The 10,726-nt window shown below is 35.4% G+C and overlaps 1 long non-coding RNA gene across 2 annotated transcripts; it reads right to left on the reverse strand.

Moving 5' to 3' along the window:
- Positions 1 to 456: 456 nt before the first annotated feature.
- Positions 457 to 9,124, reverse strand: LOC132641645 (uncharacterized). Of its 2 annotated transcripts, XR_009582916.1 has the most exons (3): positions 8,863 to 9,089; positions 3,265 to 3,407; positions 457 to 783 (listed from the first exon to the last, which is right to left on the reverse strand). It is a non-coding gene; the product is annotated as an uncharacterized LOC132641645 (long non-coding RNA). The 2 variants fall into 2 exon arrangements; XR_009582915.1 differs by lacking the exon at positions 457 to 783 and having other exon boundaries at positions 3,129 to 3,407; positions 8,863 to 9,124.
- Positions 9,125 to 10,726: the final 1,602 nt, after the last annotated feature.

Genomic DNA, 10,726 nt, shown 5'->3' on the forward strand with positions numbered 1-10,726 from the left:
AAAATTACCTATTAAAAAGCCAACTTAAAAGACTAAATTGCAAGTTTGCCTCTCTAACCATTTTATTGAACTACCATCTCATACATTAAGACATAAATATATTATTCCTAATAATAAATGTACACAGATATTATATATGAATATATGATTATCCTCTTCGATACGAAACCCGCTAAAATTAAATAACTATAAATAAGGAAGTAATTCTAAACACTTAAAAAAATATCAGGCTGTTACATTCTCCCTCCCTTAAAATAGTGTTCGTCCTCGAACGTAAGAAAAGCTCCTCGCGTGGTCAAAGAGGAACACATTAACAACCTTAACCTTCTTAACAAGTCTCTTAGGCCTATCGAAATTTGGGCAAAGTTTTCCCTATAATTATGACTAATGTCATTTATATACCTGTTTCAAAACAGCTAACAACAACGTCCAACAACCATAACCTATAAGCCAACATATACGAAGGAGTTCCGGGCGACTCCATACCATCAATCACATGCAAAATGGGGCATCGGGCGACTCCGTACCATCATACAAAATTACAGAAAAGAAATATAACACCAACGGTAACTCAAATGAGTCAACACATAAATGCGAATATGTAAACGCATTATTGATCAATTAAATTCCTCATGAAAACACATAAAGTGGTATAACCAATGGAAAGATGCGTAGAAGTTTCTTCTCTTCGATATGACTTAAGAGAAAAGCTCGGGATATCTGTCTCGAATGCCTGCTCTGCCTCCCATGTAGCCTCTTCACTCGAATGGTTCCTCTACAAAACTTTTACAAAAGGAATATTAGTGGATCTCAACTGGTGAACCTTTCTATCCAAAATAGCTATCGGGATCTCATCATAGGCCAATTTCTGATCAAGCTGAACCGTCTCGTGGTCAATGATCTGAACAATATGGTTCAGGTCTTGACACTATTTTTGGAGCATGGAAGCAACTTTTACTGTGGAGGAACCATCCGAGAGTATTTCGGGAATACCATGAGTCCCAATAAGCAAACGACAAAGGCCAAAGGTCGGGTGTTTTCCCCCTCAGCAAAGGATTTAAACAGTTTTCCCCCTCAGCAAAGGGTTTAAACTCTCCAGGGTGTTTTCATAAATTCTTGTTTGGTCCCACACCGTTTATGTAAATCTCTAAAGGCTATGGTTGGAACGAATATCCAATTAGAGTGGGATAAGGATAACATTTTGAGGATTTGGTTAGGAGTAGGCTTATATGGTATAAGGAGGTTTGGTCAGATTTCTTTCTTCTTCCTAGGCTAGTCCTGATGTTGTCTTCACATCCCGAAGCTCCTCTAAAGTCAGGGCCATCCCTACGACATTCCTAAATCTGAACACCGTCTAATCTCAGTTCCTATAACTCGGATGATCTCATTCAAATCCCTACATCCAATTATAATTAATAAAGAGAGAAGATTTCGTAAATACTTGGTCACTTTCCTTTGTTCCTCAGTGTTCATCAAACCCCATCATATTTTCACCATATCTGATGCCTCGAGAACCATGTCGAATTTCAAGTTGGTAATCCTCAACAAAATAAAGCACAGTTAATCCCCCAACCCCATAGACAATGGTTTAACACATAGGCACAAACATGCTTCTAATTAGCACATAATGGGCATGAGGTGCCTTTCGGCCATAGACCATTTTGACACAAGGTAATTTCCTTGATGGGTTTAGATACGTCTAAAATATTCAAAACCGTCTAGGTCAATCATGCGCTAGTCCGGTAGGATTTGGCTCGGCTCTATCCTAGTCTAATACTAGAGTAGGCTTTTTTTGAATTATAAGGAACCCGAGCGGACTACTCGGGATAAACCGATGTCGGCTATTGGACGACTATGTACCAACTTCGCGTTCAATGTGTTCCAAAGAAAGGGTGTTACAGGTTTTTTAGTGAAGGCTAGGCTGCGATCCCGGGTGTCCCTTTTGAAACCATGTTTTTTGCCAAGGTGGCAGAGTTTATAATATGAATGCATGACAATTTATATTCGCAAGAAAATAAACAAATAAGCAACTAGTCAACAATTAAATCACATTTAATTGAAACTCTTATGGTTAGAACCTAGAAAATTCCCAGCAGAGTCGCCATCTATTACCGTTCACTTTTACGCGGGTGCATAAAAACTACTAAGAGGTTGTGGACTCTATTCTGATTTTATATTTTTAGAGTCGCCACCTAATTTTATAAAGGAAATTAGGAAAAACGAGTTAAAAGATTTAGTCAAACAAGAGGTAAATTCTTTAAAACTAGAGTTCGAGATAAGGGTTCTGGTAATCCCTCAGGGAAGTTTTTAAACACCCTAGTATTAAGGGTCCGTGGAATACGGTTGACCTTCGACCTTCAATGTGTTATTAATTGTGATTATTTGCTAAAATATTTTCTTTCTTGCAAAAATTGTCATGTCAATGTCATAACTCCATTTTTTGTTTTTGGCAAAATATTCTTAACGAAAAAGAGTTGGTTTCTTTTGGCAAATGTTTATAAGGATTTATATTCACTTCATTTTCGGACCAAAGACTAATTAAGATTCTTCTTAGGTAGAGTTCCTACTAGTTCGGTCCAATGTCATGATTTAATCCTTATAAGTTTTTGTTATATATATAAAATAAATGGAGTATATCTCCCTTGCAAAATATAATTGGTTTTATATGTATACATAAAGACCATCTTTTCCTAAAAATCAAGGTCCAAATATACCCCTCTTGTTTTATGGCCTTAAGATTTAGGCTTAGCCCCCAGAAGTTTTGAAAATACCTTAAGTCAATGTAAGTTAGAAAGAGTCCATTTTTGTACTTTTAAAAATCGATTTTGTTCCAATTTTGTCCAAACTTAGCCAAGTTCCCAACTTTGTAAATAAAACCCAAGATGTTTAAGTCCCATTTTTATTATATCCAAATGGCCTGCTTCCATTTCTGATTTTTCGTGAAGGGCTAAAGGCCGAAATGTCTTTCCCGTCCAAATTCATTTATGCCATTTAACTTATCAGTTTGAAAATTTATGAAAAACATATCTATATTCTTTGCAAAAAATCCAGAATTTTCAATTTCATGCAATTATCATTCGAACCATGCTTAATTTTGAAAATATTGTTAGAAAAATATTAAACCAATCTACCCGAGCTTCCAAAGTTCTAATCACATTTTTGGGTTTCAATAATAATATTTACGTTGCTTACATATACAACCATAATGCATACAAACATATATATACAAAACGGAAGAAGAAAGAGTTAGGCTGGTGGGCGTACCTAAGCCCACTAATTGACCATTTTCACCAGGGTCGGGCCTTCTTATTTTCGTCTTTGGTTCTGACTTGATCAAGAAAAGAGAAAGGTGGGACTCTAGCCTAACAAGCTTTGAATAGAGAGACTGGCCAAAGTGGCCCCCGAAACTGATCCCATGCAAACACAAAGGGGAAAAGGGAAAATTATAGTTAGAGAGCACCAAGACTTATAAACTCATTTGATATGAACTAAGAATGTATACATGATAATTAAATATAAACACACGTATAGGACATTTTTAGTTCATACGTGTGTATCCAAATTACACAAAACATTGGAGAAACAAACCCAGTTTAAGCACAGAAAAAGTTCTGGGAATAAGCCCAAAACTCATAAGTACATGAATGTAATGGGAAGGCCAAACATGACGATCAAAGATAATTTACAGGAGTTAAAAGCCCAATATTTAGTAAATAGTATTCCTATTCAAGAAAACTCCCAAAGTGAGATATGCTACGAGTATCCTCAATCTACAGGTCGATATATACCAAAATATAAACACACTAAGGCTGTATACATGTAGTATATTAATATATATCCTTCTTTTATAGCAAACAAAATCCCAAAAGAAAACAAGAATTGGCAGAAAAATAAACGTGATCTTTGGAAAGACAAGGAAGAAAAATCCAGTATCTTTTTAATCCTAACAAGTCAAACATGCTCAGTTTTATACCAGGCTTTAACATGTTCAGATTTCATTAACACAAATGGTTCAAGGTCATTCACTATTGGTGTTGACAAAAAGGGAGAAAGAGGCAAGATTCAATATGCTTGGATCAGGAACAAATCACAAGATGGCGCAGAGGAAAAAGGAGTCAACTACCCAATTTGTTTCATACTATACAAATAAATTAGGATGAGCAGGTTCAAGAATTAGCCATACATAGTCATTTAGATGAACCAACAATTTCCAGTCTAGGCAAAGATCCATATTCAGATATAGTAAGCCATTTCAATAATCTTGTCTACCACTTGGCAGTGCTATGAACATGACAAAGAGGGGCAAAGGGAAAGAGAATCATGTAGAGCTAACCAAATACTCCTAAACAAACCTTCAAGTTCACAAAGGCACATAGGCTGCTTACTCAAACAAAATGAGAGGGGAAAGAATTATGCAAAAGACTTAAGCTTAGACATAAATTACCCTATACTAAACATGTAGCATGCTTCAAGTTACCATGATTTAAACCTTAGAGACAGGACTGAACCTCTACTCACACAGATATGCACCATTGGCACATTTTATAGCAATACTAACATGAAGACTCTAACCTTATTCTTTTTCAAGCGTATCAGCTATGTTTAAACAATTTTTTTAACATGCTATTCATACTCATACAACAAATGAGACAGCAGGATATCCACCATACCAATACATACAAAGGGTCGTAGAAATCTCAAAGGTATGGGAGCAAACAGGCTACACAGAAAAGCAGCTATCTTTCTAATATCAAATGACCTCATTGATCCCATTATTGTCTATTTTCATGCTTAAACAGGATTGAGAACACATAGGGAGTCATACTTCAATGCTAAGATAGACAGTACAGCCAAACCAGCTAAACAAGCATATGAGGCATTAATAGAGGTTAAAAACTACTTGAAGGGAATCATTTCTAGATACAGCAAAATACGATGCACTAAATCATATACACAGAATTTTATAAGGCAAATAAGGTCTAAATATGGTATCATTCTTTAGCCTTTCTTACATAAGTATATAAGCGCAAGATTCCATCTCCACACAAATTAAGTAACATGATTATTGGGGAAACATTTATAGACTAACATTAGTGGGAACCTAAGTACAAAGACATAACTGGCCATGGGTGGCATACAAGATGGTTTTTTCTCAAATGATCATCATGGGTCTCACAAGGGTATTAGATAGCACACAGTCTGTTACACCTCGAAAAATTTCCCGTTGATGCACAATGAATAGATTAACGAAGGGCACGAAGTGTGCGATGTTTCAGTAAGTAAGAAATAGCATTTGATGATCCTAATTGAGATCTCAAAGACATTTGAGGTAAGAGAAGAAAGTTGCCAAGAAAAGCAAGGTATACGTTATGTGTCGGATAGGATTTATGAGTACCGAATTAATGATGACTTAATGATGTCTTGGAGGAGAGTTATAATGTCCCTTAAATTGTTAATGAGGTGTTAAAAAAGTGTTAAGAAGGTTCCATAAGGATTAGAGATCAAACGAGTCAACGAGAAAGAGTTCGGAAAAAAGCTGGGCATTATACGGCCCAACATACTGGCCGTATAAAACATACTAGTCGTATGTTAGGCCGTATGTTCTGACCAGGATGGGACTTCCACTGGACCAAATCTACGGCCAGACATACGAAAATATACGGACCGTATGTTGGTCCGTAGAATTGAGTCGGGACTGCTTCTAAAATTAATATAAGGGACCAACCTCATTCAATTTATTTCATTTTCTCATTCCACACTTCAAGAACACTCTAGAACGCTCTCCACACCTCTTCCACAAGAACTCAAGAGAAATTTATGCTCAACTTCATCAAACCAAGAAAACCAAGTGTAAGAAACTCATTAGAGTTCATCCAAGTCAAGAAATTCCATTAGAAGTGAACTAGGGTTTTGGCTCAAGTGAAGTATTTCCGCTCAAGGCTCATTCCCACACTATCTAAGGTAAGTTTTATGATCATTCCATATTGTTTAAGGTATTGAGAGGTTGAAAGACTTAGGTTATGAAAATGGGTCGCAAAGATGAGAATAATGAGATTTTGAGTAGTAGCTTGGGATGTGTCATGATTCTTGATATGTTGTGATTATGATTATGTTATAAATGATATGAAGGACATGGGATAAGCATTTTATTGTGAGTAAATGTAATAGTATATTATGACCATGATTATGGATGAATTGAAGTGAAAGTATGAAATGTGGATAATGTGGATGAATGAAGATTGTTATAATGTTGTGCATGTTATTATAGACGTTTGGGAGTTGATATATGACATAAGGAAAGTAGTATAAACAAAGGAAATGCTGCCCAATTTTCTCTAGCCTTAGTAAGCACATTCATACAATCGATTAGCTAATGTTAATACGAACGCTCTTGAAGGTAGAAACGCGAGCATTGAAGGAGAACGATCAAGCTATAGAAGAGCTAAATGAAAAGGTATGTAAGGCTAGTCATTTCCTTCTAAGGCATGACTCCTATAGATGAATCTTCCTATTTTTCCATGATTTTCTTATATAATGGAAATTATGAGTCTATGACTATAGAGAGCTATATATGTATAAGATAAGGAAAAGAGATACGACACGAGCATGATAATGATGATGATATTGTTCTCTGTGTACACTCATCTTAAATGTTAGTCCCTTCAAGGTGAGATATGATGAATATGATCACTCCATAATGCAATCGGGGGTTCACGACCTCATGTCACCCTGACATAGCTATAGTTGCCTTTAAGTTCTAATGCATGTTTTATGATAAAGGTATGATGATGATAATTTTATGACGAGTGCATGATGATATGATTCCACCGTGCCTAATTGGTTGGGCATGTCACCGCGAAGGCGGGCTGCATACGATTCCACCGTGCCTAATTGGCCGAGCATGTCACAGCTAAGGTGGGCTGCATATGATTACACCAAGCCTAGAGGGCCGGGCATGACACCACTAGTAGGCGGCATATGATGGTTACCCGGATGCGGGTTAACGACGATGGTATATGTGATATGATGGCATATGTGATACGATGAGATATGTAATATGATTAAAATACACACTCTTAAAAGTTAAGCAGGTTATATCTTTACCTCATGTTTTATGATTTCCTTATCATGTTCATTTCATTCATGCCTTACATACTCAGTACAATTTTCATACTAACATCCTTTTTCTTTGGACGCTGTGTTCATGCCCACAGGTAGACAGGGAGGTGATCTAGACTCGTAGGAGCTATTAGCAGACCTTGAGAACACTCCATTATTCCGGAGGTGCCATTGATTTATTCTTTTGTGTATATATGTTTTGGGCACGACGGAGTCCTATCCCGTCCATATGTACAGTACTCTAGTAGAGGCTCGTAGATACGTATGTGTGGGTAGTATGGACTCACGGTCTGCCATTATATATATGTATTATTTTGATAACCGAAGGGCTTATGTATATAAAGGTAATCATGTTTCCAATGAAAATGGTTTTCCTATGATTATAAACATGAGAATAATGAATGAACGCAGGATGAGTATAGAATGAGTGGTGCTCGGTGGTTAGCTCCGGGTACCCGTCATGGCCCCTAGCCGGGTCGTGACACAGTCTCACATTAATAAGTTAATGACCATTTGAAAATTATAAAACAGTATTTATATCATATTCAAAATTCTAGACTAGACAAATAAAGCATGCTCATCAAGAGGATTGTACCAAAACAGGTTAAAGCAATATAAAGCAGTTTGAACAGTCTTGATGTCAAGTTAAAGGCAAATAGGCTCAAATAATCATGTCAAAACTCTTCATTGTTGTTCTAAACTTGTTTACCTATAAAGGCTTCATATGTCTAGATTGAGTTCTTATTTATACTTTTGTTTAGATCTATACCCCTTAATGATTCAAGACTTCATTAACAAGTTATGGTTAAGCAGAACATGAAACAGCTTTGACATGCTAGAATCAATTTAAACAAATAACCTCTATTATGGGTTAAATCAAGACAAACAAACATCATATGGCTATGGTTAGACTAGACAATGATAAAGCTAGATTATAAACATACTAATCAGTTAATCACAACATCAAAAAAAAAAAAAAAAACCATGACTTAATCACATTTTTAGAATCTAATGCCAGACAAAATATCATTATAATAACAATGTTTATCAGCAGATATGGACTAGGGAACAGAACAACTCAAATGTATACTTGCTACTAAACTTAAACCAACATTAACATATGCTTAAGCACAAACTAGAAATGAACTACAAAAGGCTAACCTAATTTTAACATCTAAATTAACTGACACTTAAGGAAAGCTAAACATGCTTTCAACTACACTAAACTTAAATTACATAAAAACAACATACAAGCATTTAAATAAGAGATCTACATAAATAAAAATGCGAAAAAATAAGAAGGAGAAGAATGGAGTTGGAGATCTTTGGACTCTTCACCCTCGAAACTCAGCCACAAAACCAAAGAAAAATGATTAAAATTTTAACTAAGCACACTTGAAGATTAAGGATTTTGCAAAAATGCTTAAAAACCCTAAGTTTTCAAATGTTCTTGCTCAAATTCCGCACTTTTGGATCTTAAGACTTGTTTTTGTGTGATATTCGGTGTATGTGTGTCTTGAGGATGGGTTTCTTTATATAGAACCCCAAATCTGAAAGTAAAACCCTAATCTTTCGATGTGAGACTAAGAAATTAGGGGGGTGGAGATCCTCTTAGATTCCCGCTCAAATCAGCCAAAACCAACAAAAAATGAGTATTTAAAATCAGATACAACAAAATTAATTAGAGTTTTCAGTCTCTTGACCGTAACTCTCAAAAAAGCAAATGGAAATTTGAAGATATACCTTGTTTGGTTGTGAATTGGTGGAGAGATGAGGCAAAGCATTAAGTGTTTGCCTCAATCAGCCATGCCAAGACTGTAAAAAGTGACGTACGTATGAAAATTAGCCATTTTGGGCAACGATGAAGCAGTAGAGAGAGAGAGAGAGAGAGAGAGAGAGAGAGATGGCATCGACGACGCTAGGGTTGGTAGAAACCCTTGTTTCTATGCCTAAAGGGGTCGTTTGGTTGTTGTGTATGTGTGTACATGTTTGATGAATAAGGAGATTGGGCCAGGTCAAGTCTTTAATGGACTGGACTCGGCCAATTTTAGGAAAAGAAAGGGGCAGCCCAATGATATGTATGTATATGTACAACCGCATGAGTAAAAAAAAAAAAAAAGACAATTTTAATTAATAGCCAAAGATTAAGGGTAATCATTAATTGAACATTTCAATTGTGGCCAAACTAAAACTAATTGACCAATTAGTCCCTTTGTAAAACATGGCTATATGCATAAAGTGACTAATTTTGCAAAATATAACCTAACTGACTTTAAATCATGTAATTGGCTATTTTAATTATAACCTCAATTATCACATAGCAAATAATTTCAGTTCTAACCACAATTGAGCACATCAATCATAAAGGGAAAAAATCCGATTATGCAATTTGTGAATTTTGAGAGGCAAATTGATTATCTTATTTGATTAACCGATTTCCTTGAATTAACGGAGTAAAATATTTGTAAATTTGACACTTGATAATTTGAAAAATTAATTGAATAATTGTTTTGAATTACTTTCTGATTTATCTTGACAAATACTTTAATCTTAATAGTAAAATATTTAAGTTATATTTAAATGACTTACAATCTATATTTGAAGTTACATTGCCAAATGAAATGGCAAAATATTCTCTAAATAATTTTATAAAATCATTTTGATTGATAAAAATATATATTAAACTCCGTTTGAGATCCAAAAATTCTGGGCAATTAAATAGAATTATTGTAGGTAAAAAGTTATGTGTCCACACTAGTCACCTAACACTAAGTTTGTATATATAAAGCTATAGCTTCAACAGATGCAAGTAATTCAAAGTATCTCTACCCATGGCCTAAAATCAATATCTTCTCTTAGCATCTGATGATCTCCAAATAAAAGTAATAGGATCTTAGGCAAGTAATTCAAAGTATCTATACTCATGGCCTCAACCTCATCCTCACTTTCTTCATCTTCAATTTCCTCCGCATTAGGTATTTCCTCACTATCACTTGATGATGTCACTATATAATTCGGATAATCCGGACCACGTAGACTAGGTCTTTGCCTATAATTTGGTGCAACGACCGCATTCTCCCTACATAAGAAACTAGAGTATTTTAACTACTAGACATCACATAATACTATTGATGTTAAAAAAGTAGACATACTAATAGTAATCAAACCGAAAATTGAGGAAAGACCATCGTTTTGAGTAGGTGTATAACCCCTAAAAAATATAATCAATACCATTAGTAGCATTCAAGTAATAAACATATGCTATTACACATAATAATAATGAATATTTACCATTGCCCATCAAATTGCTGACTTAAACTTTCAAAAGGCATTTGACTCCTCAAAATGCCTTTATAAGTACTCATGTCAAGGTAATTATGTTCATGGGTAGGTTCCACTTCAGTAACTTTAGCCTGAATTCTAGATGAGGATGCCCGACGAGGTCTATTTCGGGCTTCCCGAGGAGCTATAGCCATGACTTCAAGTCGATTAATGAGGACCTTCTGTACGTACATTTCAAGGACGTTTAAAGTTATGCATTCCTTATAAATCGTAAGGCACCTTCAAATAATCCGTCAAAGATTATCGTCTTGAATGTACCACTGTC

This window comes from Lycium barbarum, chromosome 5 (genome assembly GCF_019175385.1).
Source record: "Lycium barbarum isolate Lr01 chromosome 5, ASM1917538v2, whole genome shotgun sequence".
In the NCBI taxonomy this organism is placed as follows: Eukaryota; Viridiplantae; Streptophyta; class Magnoliopsida; order Solanales; family Solanaceae; genus Lycium; species Lycium barbarum.